Here is a 6,492-nt window from a genome sequence, read left to right as displayed (position 1 = left end):
CATGAAGCACCGAAGCTTTTCATCCAATTGGTTCACCCCAGCACAAAGCTTCTTGAAGCTTCATTTGCTCTAGTAGGACACCTACTGGACGTAAAAATATTAGTTGGCATGAATTTGAAGAGTGTGGCCTTTTGCACACAGCCTGTAAATGTCAACAACAAAAGGAGTGTGTAAAACATGTATATTGTATTGATGGCAGTACACTGTGTATATTTATACTGGCAGTATGGAAAATGATCATTTGGAAATGCTTAAAATGGAAATGATCATTTACTGTGAGGTGTGGTGTGGTTGGGGTGTGGACAGTAGTTGTGCTTTTGTAACGTTGAGGTATGGACAGCTACACACTGAGGCCTCAGTCCTGCCCATATTTTATTCAGTAAAAACTAAATTTTCACTGCTTTTATAACCTTTTATAACCTTTAGTGGGGAGAGCATAGCTAGGTTTAACAAATCTTTTGAATCCTTTGTCCTCCACAATGCTAAATGGCTGGGAGTCCTCAATCACCATGCTAACCAGGTCTTCATCTATTTGAGATTGTTCTCCTGAGGAAAGACAATAAAGACAAAGCACAAATATAAATATCACACACGTAACTTATTACAGTTGTATAATATTGTTATATCATTTAGTAACATTACTGCATGCTATATTATCATGGCATTTGATGGCTCACCTGGTCTTGCTCCACAATCGCTGTTCCCCTTATTCTCATGCAAAGCTCTGTAGTGCCTAAGCATGGATGAGGTGTTGTTGTTATATCCCAGCTCCCTGGCACATAGCAAACACTTCACCTTGTACAAAAGTAAAGCCGCTTAACATAAATTGTATTGCACCATCAGTATTATGAAAATACATCTTCTGTAGAAATTTACATACCTTGTTGGGAGGAATAAGATCAAAATGTTCCCACACAGGGGAGGACATCCTCCTCTTCTTAGCTGGCTCCATTCTCTCCTGACTTTCTCTCCTCACTCTCATAAACCTCCAAACTGTCTCCACACTCTCACTAACCGCAACTCTCCATCAAACACCTACATTTTGAATAAAGTCTGAGGGGTTTATATCGCTGTCATATCTCGCGGCAAAGTCCGAACCACTTCATGAACCAGTCACGTGGTACAGCCGGGCAGCGAGGCTTCGGACGTCATCATTTTCAGCTCCTCCCATAAATGAAGCAAGCCTCGATACGCGCATCGCGGAAACGCCCCCTCCATTACTCGACACACGCTTCGAAGCCTCGATACAGAACATCACATCACTAGACAGCAGTTATTTTATGAATTTTTCGAGATGTTCCTAAAGGGTTGCATATTTCAAAGTCGTCAATATACAAAGCTAAACTAATGAAAGTATCTTGCAATCCTAAAAGCTTGTTGTTTTTGAAATACTGCCCATCTCTAAATGATCTGTAAACCTTCACTAATTTCTTTATCAAATGCTAACTTTTCAAAGAAACTTTTCTCTTTCAATAAGTTCTCCAAGACCTGGTTTACTGAGACATAAACAAATGTATTTCTAGTTCTCGCTTTGTAGATGTACTCTGTAGGCTCAATTACATGAAAATTATTCTTGAAATAAATATTTCTCTTGTAATCAGTAGATAATGCACCTTTTGGTTCTGTTGAGATAATTAATGGGTTGGTTTTGAAAAGTGCATCATTTATATTTTTAATTACATCATCATCTGCCTCAATGTTCTGTTCAGCAAGCACCTCTTTGATTCTTTGAAATGAATGAACCTGAGAAAATTTTAAAATGTCACTAATTTCCTCAATAATTCTCTGCAAAGCACTTTTAAAACATGTAACAAAGTTTGCATGCATAGAAAAAGTCTAGCTATTTTATGTTCAAGACATTGGTAATCTACAAACTCATTGTCCTCTTTATCACTTGATGCTACACCTGAACCACTTGGTAATGTCTCTGGCTCCTGAGAGGTATTTAAGGATTTATCAGGGGAGCTACTTTCACTAGGACATGCATTTGCATGAGAAATCAGTCTAATACAGTTTTTATATCTTTTGAGTTTTTGTGCTTTCTGCTTGTGTGTGACGTAAAGGTTGATAAATTGTTGGTAGCATAGTCACATTTTTGGAAAGGACAGGATACAGTCTGATGTTTTTTTAAGTGCCTTAAAATATGTGAAATAAATGTATGCTGTGAGCAGTTTTCCTTAAATTCACAAAAAAAATGTTGAGATCTCCTGCCTTTTCTTAGCCCTGTTGTGTGATCTGCTGAGGTGAGACTTCAATGCCCCTCGTGTCCTAAACGAACAGACACAGTCACTGTAAACACAGGGCAAATGAAATCCTCTTCTATGTCGTAGCTGGTGTTGTCTTAAGCGTACTTCTTGGCTTGAACAGACAAAAGAGCAGAACTGGCACTGCATACAAAAGCTATAATGAGAAGAGAGGAGAGGACAGTGTCAACAATTCAAAAGAAACCTGAATTAATCTCAAATTACCAAAGTTACATTACCTGATAATGTGTTTGGGGCGGGGGGCAGGCACTCCTGTTCTGATTCCTCTCCTTACCAACTCCTCATCAGTCCCTCATAAATCAGGACAAGCAGTGGTCTGGAGTTGGCTTTTAATTCTCTAAATAAATAAAAATAGCAATTCGTTTTAAAATAAAATGCCAGCTTCCTGACATTACTTAAGAATTTTTTTCTCCTGTCCTAATTTTTTTGGCTCACTAAAGTGAGCTGATTCTGCCTTGTAAAATGCCATGTGAAACACAGTAAAACAAATAATTTACAAAACATACATTACATCAAATGTTTAATTTATTTAATTTATTATTAACAAATTGTATTCTACATGGAATGCACCAACAGTATACTGGGATGTATTATGTAAGCCAAGGATAATTGTGTGATTGGTTTTACAACTTAGAATGACAAACATTGGATTGAGAGTATGAGTGGGATAAAACTCCTGAAGCATCTGTTTAAATTATCAGTGCATTTATTAATGGTGCTCCATAAATAAACCAAAACAATGTTGTTTTGTGCATAACAAAAAGCTCACAATTGTGCAGTCAAAATGTAAAATAAAAGACGCTGAGCATAATAACAAAGACAGATTTTGCAGCTGCTCTGTTTCCAAGTTCTACTGCGCAACTGACAGCCTGGAGTTTGAAATCCTCTTTGTAACAGTGTCTCTTACAGGTGCCATTTATGGTCCTTACACACATAATATGGTAATATTACGTTGAAGCAGAGTACGTATCACTCTGCGAGGCTCCTCGGTAGCCGTAATGCTCCAACAATCCATCAAGCAGTGCAGCTTCATAGCTTACCAAAGTCGTACCAAAACATTTTTTGACATATTTTTTTAAGCTGTGTACCACATAAAATTGGTTCGAGGTCAGCAAGCACAACCAGAATTCATACATAAGGCGCACTGTCGATTTTTGAGATGAAAGGATTTTAGGCCGTGCGTCAACGCGTTAGCCCGGTTAGCTCGTTAGAGCGGCCCAGCCCCATGCACGGGGTGATCCGCGGTAACTAGTTAACGGAGATTTGCCCCGTTAATGCAGTTATGGCATTAACTTTACGCTGACAGCACTAAAATAGTAATCTTCAAATGTTTTCTTTTTACCGACCAGCTCCTCTTTGATAGCTGCCGTGTCCATCTTGTCGTTGCCTGCAGGTGAAGCGATGGGGGAGGTGGAGTTGTGTTCAGTGAAGGAGAGAGGCGGAGAATAGGCTCCTCTGATTATTTACGAGCACGTGCAGAGGATGCCCAGCATTTTCCATAATGTCCATCAGTTTCTTTAGTGTCCTTTTCTCTGCCACTGTCACCAAAGTGTCCAGCTTCATGCCGACCACAGAGCCAGCCTTCCTGATTCGTTTCTCCAGCCTGGATGAGTCCTTTGCTGTGCTGCTCCCCAGCACACCACAGCATAGAACAGTACTCCTGCAACCACAGACTGATAAAACATCCTCAGGAGCTTCCTGCAGATGTTGAAGGACCTCAGCCTTCTGAGGAAGTACAGTCGGCTTTGGCCTCTTATGTACAGGTGCTGCGTGTTGCATGACCAAACAAAACTTTCAGTGCACTGTGAAAGTAAAAAAACAAACAGACAGGAGGGCCTAGTTAGGACATATCTAAGCATGCTCTTCATCTTGGAAGGGTAATTCAAACCAAAACTAATTGGCAGGTTTAACTTGGTAACAAAAGAAAATGCCTCAGCCAGATAAATCCCCAAAACATTCATCCATCAGCCACACACACCACATAACACTGCTGTTCTATTAGATAATGAGTTAGCCAGGTGTGTGTCATGGTAAAACCTCCCCCACACATCAGAACCCAGAATCTATTAGTGCCACCCATTTTAAACCCTCTCTACAGCATTCTGTTTGCACCTGCTATCATTCAATCATCTTTCCTAACATAATACTAGTCCACTAGTTTACATATCACCTCTCATCCCACTAAGTGAACTGGACAAGATGATAAAACAGAAACGCATGCTTAAGATGTTATCTGGTCTTCATTGCATGTGTATGTCTTAATAGGATTAATGCATTTTCTGTTTGTGTGTGTGATTTTTGCGTGCCTCTCCTCCTTGCAGTGTTTCAGACCCTTTTCAATTCTCCACTCAAAGGCAGTCTGTTTTCCTCCCCAGCTTCTTTATCCCAATTTGATCTCCCACACTAAACCACAGCGTTCTTCCATGTCTCCTCCCCCTCCTTCCACTGTAGTCTCGTCTCCCCCCTTGCAGCATTCCATTGCATCTCCATCCATCCAGTCATGATGATGTTGTTTTCTCCTTGCTGATGCCTTTTGCACATACTGCTGTTGCTGCTGGACCCCTCGCTGCTCAGGATACTGCTGTTGTCTCTTGACCTGCCATGTTGTTGCTTTTGGATCTGCATTTCTTGTTTTCAGGGAGACGTTAACATCCTTGGAGCTTGCTTTTCGGGATGAGGAACACATGGAAGTGAAGCTGTAAAACAATTCAGTCAAAACTTGTCCTGGGTGTTTCTAATGATGTTAACCTATTATTTTACTCTGACCGCCGCCTGTGGAGATTGATCCAGGTCTGCTTCCCACCTGCAACTGACACACTGAGACATTTTGATCATTCTCATCACTACTTAAATCACACATCTCCCCTCACTTTTGTTTTTGAGCCAACAGAACCACGTCATCTGCAAAAAGCAGAGATGAGATTCGGAGGCCCCAGGGCAGACCCAGGACACACTGGAGAGATTATATCTCTTAGCTGGCCTGGGAACGCCTTGGTGTTCCCCCAGACAAGCTGGAGGAGGTGGCAGGGGAGAGGGAAGTCTGGGCTTCTCTGCTTGGGCTGCTGCCCCCATGGTCCTGGATAAGCGGGAGAAGTTGGGTGGATGTTATATTTGAAGTGCTTACAACTCATAAACAATGATGTCTGGAGACCAGAGCTCCCTCACAGGTAGAGAAGTCTTAGTGACACCATCACACTCCTTGGGGTCCCAGACCAGGAACTAATTGTGCCAGTACTGCCACAAAAGTAAATCTCCAGTGTAACATTTAAATATGTGAGCAGCTTTTTACAGTGTCCATGGTTATTCCTGTTATAAATGTTACATTTAGTGAGTACTTACCAGTCTCAGCCACAAGAAAGTAGTGAGTATCTGTGTTTTGTCATTCTGAAATACAGTGAATATTAGTAATCCTGTTACAGACTGAATTGAAAACTCCAGAACACGTAAAAAAACCCTCTGAATCACGTACAAACTCCAAAATACGTAAAAACACAACAGAAGTGCTTCAGGATGCTCGGGGCAGTGTTGAGCTTTTGTTACCTCGTGGCTACACAAGCTAGGAAGTACCAACGACCGGTTTTAGTGTGTGGTCGTAACAGGTAAATGAACATTCTTACAACATTATTTGTAGTAATAATGCTTGTGTATAAATACACAAACACATATGCTTTCAATTGTGTAATTTAAGTGATCTAGGTAGCTCTGTTTTGGAAGTTCAGTTAACGCTAGAAATGTGTTTTGGAGTTTGTACGTGTTTTGTCTCTAGGGGCCACCGCATATATTTATATAAACATACATAAATAAAACCACAGGTTGTTTTTTTTTTTTTTTTTTTTTTTTACATTACTAATTTTGTGCATAATTTTATATTGTTGTTAATAATTAATTAATTAAAGCAACGAAACAACCTGAAGAGCCGGTTGGGAGTCGAAAGAGCAGACTCTTTTTAATGAGCTGAGCTGAAAGAGCCGGTTCTCTAAAAAGAGCCAGAAATCCCATCACTAGAATGCAACACACAAAAATCAGTGATTCTTGAGATAAGGGACAAAACATGTCCGGCAGATAAAACCCAATTTTGTGGTTAAAAATATGCATACAAGTGTTACCCAACTGCCTAAAAGACAAACCAAGGCAATGTTTATACAACAAAAGTATGATTTAGCATTTTTTTATACATATATATTTATTTTAAATGGTACAATACATTACCAGTACCTTAAAAATCCGC

Source organism: Simochromis diagramma, unplaced genomic scaffold (genome assembly GCF_900408965.1).
Source record: "Simochromis diagramma unplaced genomic scaffold, fSimDia1.1 OVJJ01000131.1, whole genome shotgun sequence".
NCBI lineage: Eukaryota > Metazoa > Chordata > Actinopteri > Cichliformes > Cichlidae > Simochromis > Simochromis diagramma.
The sequence above is the reverse complement of the archived record's forward strand: the minus strand, read 5'-3'. Positions refer to the sequence as shown.